The sequence below is a fragment of the Parasteatoda tepidariorum genome, chromosome 5 (assembly GCF_043381705.1).
Source record: "Parasteatoda tepidariorum isolate YZ-2023 chromosome 5, CAS_Ptep_4.0, whole genome shotgun sequence".
NCBI lineage: Eukaryota > Metazoa > Arthropoda > Arachnida > Araneae > Theridiidae > Parasteatoda > Parasteatoda tepidariorum.
In genome coordinates, this window is record NC_092208.1 from 22,250,895 (window position 1) to 22,267,101 (window position 16,207).

Genomic DNA, 16,207 nt, shown 5'->3' on the forward strand with positions numbered 1-16,207 from the left:
TTTCCAAGTCTTAGGAAATATATATATAATCTTCATTTGACTTGCTTTTTTTTTCTTCATCTTTTCAGAGCAGGTGGGGATATATGGCTGTTTGTGATATTTCGACGGCATGATAATGCTCCCCTGACTCATGTTGTCAGTTCTTTCCATTTTCATGTATACTTTTGGTGCGCTGTTGTCAGTGGAGTTTTAGTGCTTTTCATGCTCTTAAAATTGATTTTTGTACTTTTTCAGAGTACCCTGTTGTTTCCTGCTGTTTTATTTTTTGGTGTTTGATTAGGTATAATGTATTAAATTACGCGTTTTTCAATATATTTATATCAGCAGTGATATCAACGATTTTGCTCTATTGTAACTTGGAATAACATGCTTTCTATTTCGTTCATTCTTAATTCAATATTGTCCTGATTTTTTGTTACTAAATTTTACTTATTCCCTGTATTTGTATCATGATTTATATTTATATATATGTATCCGTAAAATGTCACACATTTTCAATGTTTTACATACTGTCAATTTACAGCAACTTGAAAAAAAATTATATTCTTTTTCAAAAAAGTTTAAGCAGATACTTTAAATTAAATATTTAAATTTTGTAAAAATTAAGAATGGAAAAATAAGATCGCAATTTCAATGGCGCATATTTTCTTTGAACTTCTTAGAAAAATTTAATTGGACACAATCAAGTTTTCTGCTGATTACATCTTAACATGAAATTTGACATTATTTGAAAAAATAATAAATATTTTAATTAATATTTCACAAATTAAGAAAAATTTCATTCATTTGAACGATTTTACGAATGTTTTTGTTAGAAAAGAAATCGATTGTTTTAACTAGAATAATAACCGCAAGAAATTACTCATTTGGAAAAATGCTTATACTACTCAAATTAAAATTAATATTTTTAAAAAAAAGAAACATGTTTAAACAAGAAAGTTACGATACGGATGTCATTATTATTGTATTTTTTTCATCCTTTTATTGTTCTAGTACTAGAGTAACTTGAAAGTAAATGACAATGCGACAATGAAAAATGTATTTTAATATTTCAAATTTTCCCATTGTCAAAAATGCTGTTATTTTAATAAAGTACATCACGAGATCTAGGAATATGTTTGGATGATTTTAATTTTCACCGTAAATAAAAATTTTAATTTTGTTTTTCAAAAGCGTTACCTGAAGACATATACTTGAAGGAGTGAGAAAGGAAACTTGTATTTAGCTTGTTAATTACGAGGCGCAATAATCTCAATTCTGATCATTTCCCTCGTGTTTAGCCTTTAATTTGTGAAGATGTTAAAGTTCTACTTTTATTGTTCTCTTGAAGCAAATTTTAATTAAAAAGAGGTGTTAAAAAGATGTCATTTATACCACCTCTTTGTTGTAGCAGCTCTTTATTTTACAATTTAAATTTGAAATGTTTATTACTGCATATATTTTATTAGCACCATGAAATTTATTCAGATTAAAAATAAATAACAACAGCATCCTATTTTAACTACTTTTATTTGATATAAACTTTAAATAAATAAATTTTGAAACAATCAGAGTATTATAGCAGCAAAAATAAAAATCATTATTTATTTTTTAAAAAAAATATTATATTTTGTTTAGAAGCTAAATATTGTGTTGATTAAATTTGATATTTTGATAATTATTTGGTTCGGTACATCTTTGCTGTGAGGAAGAATATATACTGTGGCAAATAACTTTCGCAAGTGATTTTTATGGGGTATTTTCACTAAAAAATATTTTCCAAGTCTTAGGAATAAAAAAAAATGCAATAACATAAACGTATTTTGAAAAATTGGTTTATTTGAGTACATTTAAAAATGCTGATCTTTGTACCTCATCATAAATCCGGTTTTATAATTAGTGTTTCAAAAATATGTTTCATAACAAAATTTGATCTTAAATATTCTTATATTTTATTTGTACTCATGTGTGTGACAGAAAAACATTCAAGAATAAATTAGATATAATTACCGGAATTTTTAATATTTTTATTAACATAAATATTTTTAAAAAAAACTTCTCAACTTTTATTGACCTTAGTTTCAGTTAGTTTTTTAGGTCTTTCAAATATTTCGAATCAGTATTTCGTATCTTGATAATGAAGTTGGTCTTATATTGCGTATAGCATTCATATTTATAAATTCATGTTTTAGACTTCTAACATATATATGTTGAGCCGAGATGATTCAGGGCATAGAGCCCTAGCCCCCCAATGAGGTATCCAGCAATGCAGATCGATGCGAATTTCTCCCCTGGCTCACACCGACCACAGTGCCAAATTAAAATTACCTCTGTGATCATGTGTTCGAATCTCCTTGCCGTCAGGCCTCAAACTGGTGGTATTTTGTGGTTTTCATCTACATTTAACATGCAAATGAGAGTTTGTTTTCATTAGAAAGTTCTCAATGACGAAACTCTGCTATCATTACTTGCTCCACTGGTTCCCTTGTGTTCATTTTGTTCAAAATTACAGAGTTGAACAATGGTGGTCGTAAGCTCAAAATTGCGGGGATATTCAAACTCATTTAAAGAAATGGCGTTTTGAGCGAACAAGAAATCGGGAAATTCCTTCAGAAAGACTCAACTGCCTCTTGATTTGTGAAATGCCACCTGAACATACGTTTCAACTTAGTAAAGTAACAAATATAAGTTTTAATTTGTAAGTTTTAATTATAAAAAGCCCAATAAATTTCGACTCTCGAGCATCTTTTTTCTGACATATTTATGGTGGAAAATTTATAAGGAAGCGAGTTTTATTATTTGCAGTCAAACAATGTTTCCATTTTAGATTGATAATGTAGTACTAGATAAAAAAAAAGGTACATAAGCAACTAGTTTTTTTTGCTACCTCTGAAAAATTATTTATAAACTTCTACAATATTTGAATAAAAAAAAGAAAAGGTATAACTAATATGAAATTTGTTACGATATAGTTAATAATAAGCATAATTAGCTTTTCTAAAACTTTTGTTCTTATAGATGTCAATTCCAGTAAGAAAAGATCGATGTGTACTTTATCATTTATACTTGTTTGTTGATCATTATGTTTATTTTTGATACAGCAAGGAAGCGAAACTCTGCAGTATAATTTCATGGCTCCTTTGTTTAAGTCATAGGCCAAATTTTGTATCTTAATTCTGCATGATGAGGGTAAAGACATAAGTAGAGTTTTAAAAAACAGTTTCGCTCCGTCAGAACAATCACTCAAGCACAGTGACATACCTGAAGTGTAACTCAGAAAAAATTAAAGTCCAAGTTAGATTAAAATCATAACAGTGGGTCCTTCCAATTTAAAGTTCTATATATTTTTTTACCGTAAATTTTTTGCAATATAAAATTGACTGTATCATATATAGGAAACAATTTTTTTGTTAATAAATTTATGCATTGTAACAGCATTATTTTAGCACAAAATGCTAAGTATAGAGGAAAAGTGTCCATCTTATGAGAAATTTTATATTTTTTCAAGTTTTAAAAACATTTTCATATGCACGTTATACTGATTCCAGTTCACACAAAATAAAATTACGCTGTTTTACATTAATATACCAATTAAAAATATTTTTTTATAAGCCGAAAATGCCAGATTATAATTATTATTATTTTCTGAAAGTAAAAGTGATTTTAAGTAAATGTGATTTTAAGTGAGAAACGATGCAAGCTTTAATTTTTTAAAGCACAATGAATCAATGGGAAAAAAACAATAAAATTTAGTTACATACGAAAAACTTTGTCTTGGCTGGGGTTCTAAATACCTTTTCTCTTTTACATTCGGAAATTTCTGTCTTATTCAAATTGAAACGAAATTATTTAATGCGCATTTATTGCTGAAGGGTTTTTAAAAGCTATTCGTTTTTCACAGAATTCTATTTTACACAAAGTCCGTTTTAGTCGAAATTTATCGCACACTCAATCACATTTTTCCTTGTATATACTGAATTTATAGCTTTTACTAATTTTTTTATTCTTTAAAAGTAGATAAGCTCTAATACTAAAAAGATTCTCTGAAGGTAAACAGGAGAGTTAAAGTAGATAGTTAAAGTTTTCCGTTATAATAGTTAACGTTATTTTGTTTTGGTTAGAAAACCAACTAACTTTTTAAACACAACTGTTTCTAAAAATATACTATAGTTAATAGTTCAGGTAAATTCTTTTTCACTTCTCCTCTTTTATTAAACTTTAAAAAAATGGAATGTATATACATTCAGATTCAGAATTGCTTAAATAATTTTTCTGAATATTTGAAAATGGAATTCAATTTCCATGAACCACGCATTATCTAATTTTAAATACATATAGGTACGCAAGCTAAGAAGAAATAAAAAATAGACAACATATTTATTTTAAGCAAATACAAAATATAAATATATTTTTAAGGCATCGGAAAAAAACTGTAAAATGTGTATTTTTCTTCTATTTTTATACAATACAATCGACACAAAAGTGGTGATAAAAATAGAAATGAAAATACCATAAGTCATAATTTGTTTGCGCTCGTGAGCGAGGAAATAAAGTAAACGATAACTAGATTTTCCGCTGAATTTTCATCGTCAAATAAAAGAAAAATGATTTTGAAATGCAGCCGAATGAGCATATTTTTTAAACATAAAGCCCTTGAGAGCTCACATCATGAAAGGATAACATACCCTCAAATACAGCAACTGGGAAGTAAAATAGTGAAAATACACAAATCGTTTCGCGCTCAAGTGTCACAAGCTATTTATCCTAGATATCCCACAAACCCCTTCTTTCCTAAGCAAACTGATCTCTATAAATAGCATTTCGTCAAAAATTTTTTTCACCTTTCTGTTGTTGCATAGAGAGCCCTAAAAAAAGGAAGTTGCAGAATAGGAACGTGACAAAAAATGTGCTCATCTTGTCCCTTATTTATATTTATTTATTTATTTTTTTTTTATCCAAAAACGAATTTCCCGCGAAAATCCATTTCATTTTGGTTTCTTGTTACGGTCTTCTATTTATTTTTTTATTTGTTTATTTCTTTCTCGTTCACAAAAGCGCATGGGGGGATATAAACTGGGGACAAATTCCAGACTATTTCAAAGAATGTATTTGGCGTTATGAGGCGAAACAGTTTTAGATATTTGTTATTTTTCTGCGGATAAGGATATTTTATGTTCGTGAAGTGGCCTTTTTACGCGCTTTTTTAAGATTCAATTTCCCACCATACTTATTGAAGTAATCCTTTTAAAAGGTCAAAAATGTCAAGTTTAGTTGTTAAATAATTTTAAAAGTTTCCCTTTTCAATGAAATGTATATATTTTAGATTTTTTTTATATATAAATTTACTGCTTTGAGTATGCTAGTTACAATTCTAAAAGAAATTGAGAGAACATGAATACTATATGAATTATTCATTAGCAAAGAATATACAATTCTGTTCCATAATATTCGTACATAATATGCACTTTTAGATAAATCATATAAAGTCAAAATATATTATTATTATTAGCTGTCGCAAACAAGTATTTAAATTATGAATCAGAGTTTTTTTTTCAAGATTTAATTTAACACAGTACTTATTGAAGCAATCCTTTTAAAAGGTCAGAAATTCCAAGTTCAAATGATTAATAATCTTTGAAATTTCACTTTTGAGAGCAATGTATATATTGTGAGTTTTATTTATATAAATTTATCAAAAAAAAATTCGAATATGCTAGTTACTATTCGAAAATATGGAGAGAACATCAATATTACATGAATTATACACCAGCTAGGAATACGAATTTCACACTGTGCTTATTGAAGTAATCCTTCTAAAAGGCCAGAAATGCTAAGTTTAGTATGTAAATAATCTTTAAAGTTTAACTTTTCAATGCAATGTATATATTGAGAATTTTCTTTATATAAATTTACCGAAAAGTTACGAACAAGCTAGTTACAAATCTAAAAATTGGCGAGAACATCAATACAATATGAATTACACATAAGCGAAGAATATGTAATTCATTTCTATAATGTTCGGTCATAATACATATTTTTAGATACATCACGAAATTTAAAACCAAAATATGTGCTTAGATTAACTGTCTAAATAAGTATTTATATGAAAAACAAATGTTTTCAAGAGTTTTGATGACAAATGGTTAAGGTTTGAAAGACAATAGGTAAGAATTGAATATGATATTGAATATATATTGATAACGATATATTGAATATGATCACGAGAATATGATTGATATGCGGAGAATTGCTCCAAAGAAAAACATATAACTGATGTACAAAGAATGGGAGTCCTGCAAGTGACGTAAGATGGGTATCTTGATCCTGATTGGTTGTTAAAACGTGGCATTCATTTACGTCAGCAACTGATCTTTCCATTCTATTTCAAGTTAGCCAATATCTCCAAGTATCAATTCTCTTAACTGACACATTCTAAATTCTTTCACAAAGATTCTTTCTCAAAATCCAATTCTTTTACTATATATTTACACAGAGACATAACACAAAAAAAGACACGAAGCCACATGGAACATAAACATACTATTTATGCATCGAAGTTGACAGGCACACAAAACAAAAATATATCACGGTTACAGTAAAATACATAAACAAATAAGAAATCCAAAATGAGTAAAGGACGTAGACCGGAAAGAATTATATTTCAACTAATTCGATTTGCGATACTGCTCTTCATTTAATTAAACTTACGGTTAATTAACAGCACTGAAGTCAAAGGTCACATGTGCGTGTATGGGAGTTCTTCTACCTCTTGAAGTACAAGTACCCATTTGCTGGAAAAATGCTCAAAGAAATTGCTCAAATGACCTTCACGCCTGCTGCAATGCATGCATTACACCTGTGGTGTAGGGAGTGACGTGTGTTTATGAAAACGATAAGCAATTTCTTTCAGCATCTCCTCACACGATTCTTAGTACGTAAATTACATCGTTCTCTTTCAAGCGATTTCCTTGTACATAAATCATATTTTCGTAAATAAAAAGTTTTCTGAAGCATGTTTTCCCACTGTGTTAATTTCTTAAATGTGAGAGTAAAAAACTACTTTTTAAGTTCTTGTGTTCCGATCACACATTCTATGACGAATATTAAGTTGAATATATAAATTGAATTTTCATATATTGAATTTAATATTTATATATTTATATTTGTATATATTTACATTTGAATATATTTACATTTGAATATATTTACATTTGAATATATTTACATTTGTATACATTTACATTTGTATATATTTACATTTGTATATATTGAATTTAAACTATTTTAAATAATGGATCATTTCATATTTGAGAATTCATACTATCTTCTAAAAGACAATGAAAAAAAGAACCTTTAAATAAGCATGATTTCTTAAAAAAAATTTTTTTTGAAAAAGATTTTAAATCTTAAAATAATTTGAAAATAAATTAAATACTTAAAATAGAAAAAAAAACTGCAAAATAGCGTAAATTGCAAACGCATTTACCTTTAGAAAAACAATAACACTCAGAAAATTAATATTTTCTAAATTGAATTCAGTTTTATAATTATTGCCGTCTCACAAAAATTGTTGATTGGTGTTTTATACTTAAATAAACAAAACTATTTTAAGTATCAAATAGTTTTTAAGAGAAGCAACAATATAGTTTGAAAAATGTTCAGTAAAATTATCTCTATCTACAGGGAATTAAGAAAAATTGCTCGTAGAAGCCTTTTGTTTGAACTAATTTTCGTGAGGAAATCGTCCAATTAACTCGTTAATCCCTAAAGACATTGGGTTCTCGATTACGTAAACCACTGTCTTTCCTCCACCATTCAGTATCTTCTTTCTGAAGTTTAACAATTGAGTCGGCACATTAAAGTCAAAATAAATCTAGAAGAGGGGTAATACACGATCTATAAAGTAATTGGAGTTAGTTACATTTGATTAAATTGATTGAAGTTTCCTTATTTTTTTTATTTCCCATTATTACAATTAATGGAACGTTTTATATATAGCCTAATCGCTTAAGACCAACATGCATTTTATTTCAAAACTTTTACATTCACTTTTCAGATTATCTTTTTGCAATGTTACTACTTTTATTGCTACATTGTGAAAAATTACAAACCAAATTACGGTTAAAAGTACCTTTTTAAGTACAGGGCACCCTTTCTAACGTAATTTTTCCTCAAAAAAGTTACGGAACAAAAAATCTGATGTACCGTAATTTTTACAGTAGCATTTGCTATAAAACCCCTGTAATAAATGAATAATACCATAAAAAAGTACGGTGTAAAATTTTACGGTAAAAATTTATTTCGTGGTAAAATTTATTTTACGGATGATGCAATCCGGTTAACAGTACTTTTAAATAGGTTAATGTTTCAACCCGTTAAAAAATAAAAAAAATCTAATAGCTTAAAATTGCTTTTCATTTTTACAAGCCGGAAATCATATAATACTGTTCTCTTCATTACAAAGAAGACTCTGATTTATTTGATAGTCAATTAGAATTATAAAATAAGTTCTTATCTAAAATTAATTTCTTTATCTTTCCTTTAAAAGTATTTATATATTATAACTATTTACCATACGTAATTACTTATATCCTCGTCTAATATAACTTAGTGATGTGAATTATTAATCCAAGTTAAGGACATCTTTACGTAATTTCTGATAAAAATATCTAAAACTATAACAGCGTTTATTATATTAACGCTGTATTATAACTTCTTAATCGTTTTACGATAATGAAAGAGTAATTTATTATATTTTTATGTAGGGTTGTTCGAAAAATAATAAATTTTTATGAAAATGAAAGACGATTTTCTTACTTTGAATTAATATTTAATAGCATTTTATGTTCAGTTATATTATTTAAAGACTTCATAAAACCAATATTGAATTACATATTACTGATTATATTTCAGTACGCTAAGAAATTTTTATTTTTAACAGGTCTCTATTTTTTTTATTTTTAACAGGTTCCATTTTCTATGGTAATGGCTTTCCTAGTTAAAAAAGACATAATTCTGGTAATAAAAACCAATATATGTGGTGTTCAAATAACTAATTTAGTGATTTTCTCGTTCATCTGGAAATGGCTTAACAGAATTTCTGTTTTTCAAAATAATAGTTCTTATTACTACATATTTTATTATCACATAAAATATACACCGAGTTTTAAATGCAAATTAAACAGAATAGTTTTTTATTCCATGCTCTAATTAATTATCATAAAACTATAAATTTTTATTCCATATTAAAAAAAAAAATCATTGACAAAATGTTTACCAAGGTAATAATGTGTTTTTTTAATGTTCCCATATATCCAAAATTACCATACTCTGGCAGTTTTTACGCACATATTAAATATGTTTCTTTTTATTTTTTTCATTCAATAACAAAAAGATTCCTCGTGCACCACTGAAAAAGTACAACACGAGGCTTACAGACGTAAGTATGGTATCAACAATGTAGGATATTTAAACAGATATACATACTAAAAGGGCATGAAAAATTAGGGAGAAAAAAAAATAATAATAATAAAAGTTAAAAAAAAATAAAATAATAAAAAAAAACATTTGCAAAAAGGATGAGAAAAGGAAAAATAAAAGTAGTACATAAAACAAACTGATTTATAAGATTGCATTAAAAACTGAATCAATGAATTTGCAGAAAAGTTTGAAGACGGTTTTGTTTCCCACAAAAGTGCGAAGAGGAGGGGGATAATTAATACTGAGCGACTTTAAGGCAATTATTAAGTTTTTTCTATTTTTCTCAAAATGTGAGCATTTTACAATAAAATGCTCAACGTCTTGTGTTCCTCCAATATTGCAATCACACAGATCACTGGAGCTTAAGCCAAATCTTTTCAAATATGCCTTGAAGTTGCCGTGTCCAGTAAGAAATTGCGTCACATGAAAGTTGCAGGGAAAATAAAAATGAGAATTATTAATGCCAAACATTCAACCTTAAGAATTCTTTAATTTTTTTAACAAACAATTGTTATTTTTTCACAAAATTATATTTAACTCTCTTTCACCGTCAAATAATTTCTGTCACCTAAGAACCATTTTAAAATTTTTTGAATGCATGTCTTTTTTTCTGAAATGAATTAACTGAAAAACATATTTTAGTTCATAAATTGAGTTTTCTTGACAATTACTTAAAATTATTAAAAATATTATTTTTACTTTATAAGGATTTTTGGTGCACTAAATAAAAAATTGTACCTTGAACTGGTTTAGAAATTAATGAGCTTCAAACATAATTTCTGCTAAACTGTTACATTTCCAGTTTAAAAGTCAATGCAGTATGTATATTTGATTCAACACACAATCGAAATTAACGAAAAATACTACATGGGAATAATTATAAAGTTAATCAAAGATATACTCTACGAGGTTCATTTTTAAACACAGAACCGATTGCACACTATTTACACGCATCCTGTCAAGTGACGTTAGTTCAAGATTAGCAACCTTCTTCATATCTCTCGCTGTGCCATTCCTGCGCTTCACGTCTCTCTGCCTGTATTGGTTGTATGATTATACTGCTGCCATTGTCGCCATATCAATCAGTAATCCCACCAATTGTGAAGTGCATTCAGTTATTCAATTTTTAAGACAAAAGAAGTTCATCCAGCTAAAATTCAGCAGCAGTTGTGAAAGATTATGGGAAGGTATAATGCAAGATAGATATGTAGGTAAATGGTGTGGGTTTTCAAATAACGGAAGAACAAATGTTCATGAAGAAAGATCTGGATGGTCTATTGCCATGAACGAGAAGTACTGGATCATCCACCTTGCAACCCTGACCTAGCACCATCAATTTTTCATCTGCTTCCAAAACGTAAGCAATTTCTTGGTGGAAATCGCTTGGAAAATAATGGCATGTTGAAAGAAACTGTTACTAACTGCTTTACGATCAGGAGGCAGAGCTCTTTGATGATGGTATGTAAAAGCTCGTGGCATTACTTTACAAATGTTTCAATGATAATGATGACTATGTTAAAAAGTGAATAAATGTTTTTATTTCAGTTCGTGGAGCAATTTACTTTCATACAGAAAGTTTCTCTTGCTCCATTTTAAAACGGTTGCTACTTAAAAAGTGACCCTCAACTCTTACTCTGTTGAACAATATTATTACTAATTTGCAAAAAAAAAAAAAAAATAGTTTTGACAACAATTATAAAAATTACCCTGCAATTATTAAATTTTAATTTTTCCTTACCAAGAAATCAATTTTCATTATTTTAGGTTTTGAATCTTTATTTTTTTTGTCACATATTTAAAGATGACAATTAAAAACAAAAAAAAACTTTTAAATAAAGAAATTTAATATTGTCTTAGCATTTTAAATGACAAATTAAATATAAATTTACATTAGCAAACAAAATTTGAACTGTTATTTTTTTTATCCGCTTACAAATTGTTGAAATGGGAAAAAAACGGACTTTTAAGCAAACGATTTTTTAATCCCATTTAGTTTAGAAATCGACGTAACATTAAATCTTATTCCTTTTAAATCTCATTCTCGTGTATAAACATTTTTTTTCAAACTTATATTAAGATCGAAAAAAGATACCTTTCTAAAAAATCATATTTGATGGAATATTTCTTATTTTGTAGAAATATGCAATTCCCATAGAATTTTTTTTCCCAATGTTTTTGGACGATTAACCTTTAGAAACAGATCACAAATAAGCATTTAAGGAATATGATTATTATGTTCAAAAAAGTTTCGTGGACGACCACTTTTTCAAATACATATTAAATACAATTCTTTATAACCGGTCAACATATTTTTTGGAAATACAGCTATCGATTTTTAACTCCTTAGCCTTGTTATTATGAACTTAACACAGAACACAGGAGAACTCCTAAATCAGACCTTGGGACTAACAATCTTTTGATGGAGAACTTTTTGATAGAGCTAAATTTGTTTGTTTTTATGTTGATTGGAGAGAAAAACATTGAGAACCTTTCACCATTGGTAAGACGAAGTGCGACCAGTGCTGCCGATTGTCATAAATTGCAGCAGTATTTTAAGAAACGTAAGTATTCACAAAAGTGGGTCACTTCCTTATTTGCAATCTCTCACCTATAAAGCCTCGATGGCTCAGGGGATAGAGCGTTCGCCTTCCAATGAGGCGAACCGAGTTCGAATCCCAGCCGATACGAAATCTGCATCCGGCTTGCACCGACCGCACTGATGACGTGAAATCGTATCCTCAGTGGTAGACGGATCATGGGTTAGAGTCCCCTTGCCGCCAGGCTAACCGTGGGAGGTTCTCGTGATCTTCCTCTCCATGTAACGAAATGCGGGTTAGCTTCATCAAAAAATCCTCCACAAAGGCAGATTTCTCCCAATACTCGATCCAGGAGTTCCCTTGTCTTTCTGGATTGGGTTCAAAATTACCAGGCTACGGAGTTGAACATTAGTAGTCGTAAAACCATAAAATTGAATCCGCTGCTCAACGACAGTTATAAAATAAAAATAAAAAATCTCCCACCTATATATATATATCCTTCGTTGAGCAGCCGATCCAATTTTGGGTTTATGACTACTAATGTTAAACTCCATATCCTTGTAATTTTGAACCAATCCAGAAGACAAGGGAACTTCTGCACCAATACACCCAAAGGTTTTAATTTGTTAGGGGAACATGGAGGACTTTGCGACTTGACAGATTTAACGTGCATCAGTCACTATTTACTACACCGGAAGTCTTTGCCGGCGGGGAACGAACCCACAAACTCTTGGACATGGGCCCAGTACCCAATCCACCAGGCTTTCACATTCCAATGAGGTGAATCGGGTTTGAATCCCCAGTGATGGCTGGTCAATACGAATACACATCCGGCTTGCACCGACCACAATGCTGACGTGAAATATCCTCAGTGAAAGACGGATCATGGGTTAGAGTTCCTTTGCCGTCAGAATAACCGTGGGACATTCTCGTGGTTGTCCTCTCCGTGTAACGCGAATGGGGTAAGTTGCATCAAAAATCATCCACTAAGACAAATTTCTCCCAATACTTGATCCAGGAGTTCCATTGTCTCGTGGATTGGATTCATAATTACAAGGCTACGGAGTTTAACAGAAGTTGTCATAAACCAAAAATATTGGGTCGATTGTTCAACGATGGTTATAAAATAAAATAAAATATAAAATCTCTGACCTACTCTCAAAGATTACTACGCAATATTATATGGTTTACCTTGGAATCAAGTACATTTCACTTGCTACCAAGTTAGTTCTCTTTGAAATCTGCCCTAGTATTTGGAAATATAAATTATTTTACAAATTACATAACAAAAAAAATGACTGAATGACTTCATTATATTTAATACTGAAAAATAATAAATACTTTGAAAAATATATAAATGCATAATTGTTTGTTTTGTGCTGAAATGAATTTGGCTCTTTACAAACAATTTCAATCAGTTGACAACTTTTAAAATGAATGTTAGAAACACAGTATAACTGTTCCGTTTAAAATTTGAAATGAAAATAAGTAATATTTAAAAACTAATTATATATGGGTCACCATATAATCTAACGATTTTAAATGCTTCATAACATAAACGCTAAAAACATGTCAGTAGCTTAGATGTATTATGCATCGCTGTATTTAATTCATTTATTTTCTAAGTATGTAAAATTCCTTTCATCTTTTAAGGATGTAAAAATTTATTGTTCTTTAAATTATCAGGCAGAACTAGCTATCCGTGATGTTCAATAAATATTATTTGAAAGTTACATGTAAAAAAATGATTTTCTCATTGCCCAAAACCATTAATAGTTTCTTACTCTTTTAAATCAAATCACGTTTCGTCCCTCTCTTTGCAAATAAAAAAAGTACGTCAATACGGTTTTAATAACGCATTTTTATAATAAAAATCCTTAAAAATATGGTTCAAATTAATATAACAGTAAATGTTTTGGAAATAGGAAAGATATTATGGTTCTGCAAGTTCCATACTCTCTAATAATGTGTATGAAATTACTCGTAATATGAAGAGAAATAAACTAATCAGATTATATTCTTCCGTTAATTAAAAAATGCCGTTAATTTTCCGTTAATTTTCAGTTATTAATACAGTAAAATCTATTTTTATTCGGTGATATTTAAAGTACTTGAAATAAATCCGGAAGTAAAAAAGCACTTTCATCTTTAAAAGATCTGAAAATTAATTTTTTTTTAAAGTTAGAAGAAAGAACTAGCTATTACAATTCTTTTCACGATGTTAAATATACGTTATTTAAAAGTTGTGCAGAAAAAATGATTTTCTCATTACACAAAACCATTAATGGTTTCCTACTCTTTTAATTAAATCACGTTCCGTCTCTCTTGGCTCTTGTATTTAAATTTGGTGAATTTTGTAATTAAAGCTTCCCATTTAAACACAGACCGATTCTTTCGTTTTACTCGATTTCTTTCCCCACTTGAAAACACTCGACACAAGAAATAAGACGGAAAGATACTCATTGACCATGAAATGTCCAATTAGCGAATTGCATATCAAGTGAGATATGTAATTAGACTATCAATGCATTGACTGTATGTTTCTTTAGAATAAATTAGTATTCAATGAAATGAAACTGTGGAAAAAATGCATAAATAAGTACAATCATTAAAGTACAGAAATACAGCATGTAGTTTATTTTTAAATATACGCGTAGTAAAAATGATAAAATTTTCGAAATTTATTAAAACGAAAGTAAAGAAATTTGCAACATAGAATAAATTTTCGAATTATAACTGAAAGTAAGAAAATGTAAATTTAAAATAGTTTATTATTTCAATAAAAGAAGTATATTTTGCTGGATTTTTTTGGTAATTAAAATTGAAATAATTACTTATTTTAGCAAGTGAAATACATATTGCAGAATTATTTAAATCTGTTTTCTTATCCTTTGGTTTTGCCTGTTTCTTTTTTTAATCTTAACGAAAGTAATTAAATCAGAATAATAAATAAAATCATTGACCATGAAATGTCCCTTTAGTAATTGTATATCAAGTTAGATATGCAGTTAGATTTTCAATGCTATGATTGTAAGATTCCTTAAAGCAAATTTAGTTTCAATGAAAGGATGTCTTCAAAAAAGTCCATAGATAAGTAAAATAATTAAAATATAAAAATTCATAAAATATATAATAATTAAAATAAATAATATAAATCATTAAAATTTATGGAAATAAAATCTGACGAATAAATATATTCATTGATCATGAAATGCCCTTCTAGTAAATTGTATATCGAGTAAAATATGTAATTAGTCTAAAAATGGTTTGATTGTATAATTCCTTAGAGCAAATTTAACTTTAAATATAGCATTCTTCATTTCATTTAAGCATTCCTTTTTAAAAATTATTAAATAAGTAGTGTTATTAAAATAGGACATATAGTTTGTACTATATTATAATATATATATATATAAATAAACATCTTTAAATATTCGAAATCTATTAAAACGAGAATCACAAAATTTGAAATATAGAATAATTTCATCTTAAATTATAGCTGAAAGGGAATGAAATATTCATGTATCTTTACATTACAGAACCTTATATTTTTTATGACGAAATTATTCATGAAAAACTAATTTATCCTCAATATAATTTGAGGATAAATTACAATTAACGATACAATTAACTTCGTGAGTATGTCTTTCATGACTTTTTTTGCATCATTTTATTCATCTTACACTGTCTAATTGGTAATTGCATGTCAGATATCAAGGAAGATGTTAACTACACTACAATTGTATAATGCATTAACTAATTTTCAAAATAAAAAAAAGAGTTATAGAACGACGCAAGAGAAATCATTAACTTCATAAAGTAGTTGTTTCCACAGTTGAAGTATTATTTTACTTATTAGCATATTTTTTACGAATTGATATAATTAAATGTAACGTATATATTCATTAAAATCCTTTACATTATTTCGTAAAAAAAGGTACAAAATATCACTGTATAATTGGAGAGGGGGAGTTGTATTTTTAAGACAATACAAAAGAATAACACGTTTCATTTATTTGATTTTTTGTGTTGTTTTTATTGCGACAAGAATTTTTAATGAAATATTTAGGAGTGAAATATTGAAGGTGGAGAAAAAGAATCTGTCCTAAATCAGCTACTAGAAAAATCAATTCTGTTCATAATTTTACTGTATCTTTATTCTTTATATTATATTATATATATATATTAGAGACAGAATCTTGCTCTGTCGC

At 28.1% G+C, this 16,207-nt stretch overlaps 1 protein-coding gene across 1 annotated transcript in view; it reads right to left on the reverse strand.

The window, feature by feature from the left end:
- The window catches only part of LOC107454682 (neurotrimin), a 191,720-nt gene that overhangs the window by 174,680 nt on the left and 833 nt on the right, over positions 1 to 16,207 (reverse strand). The window lies entirely within an intron of this gene.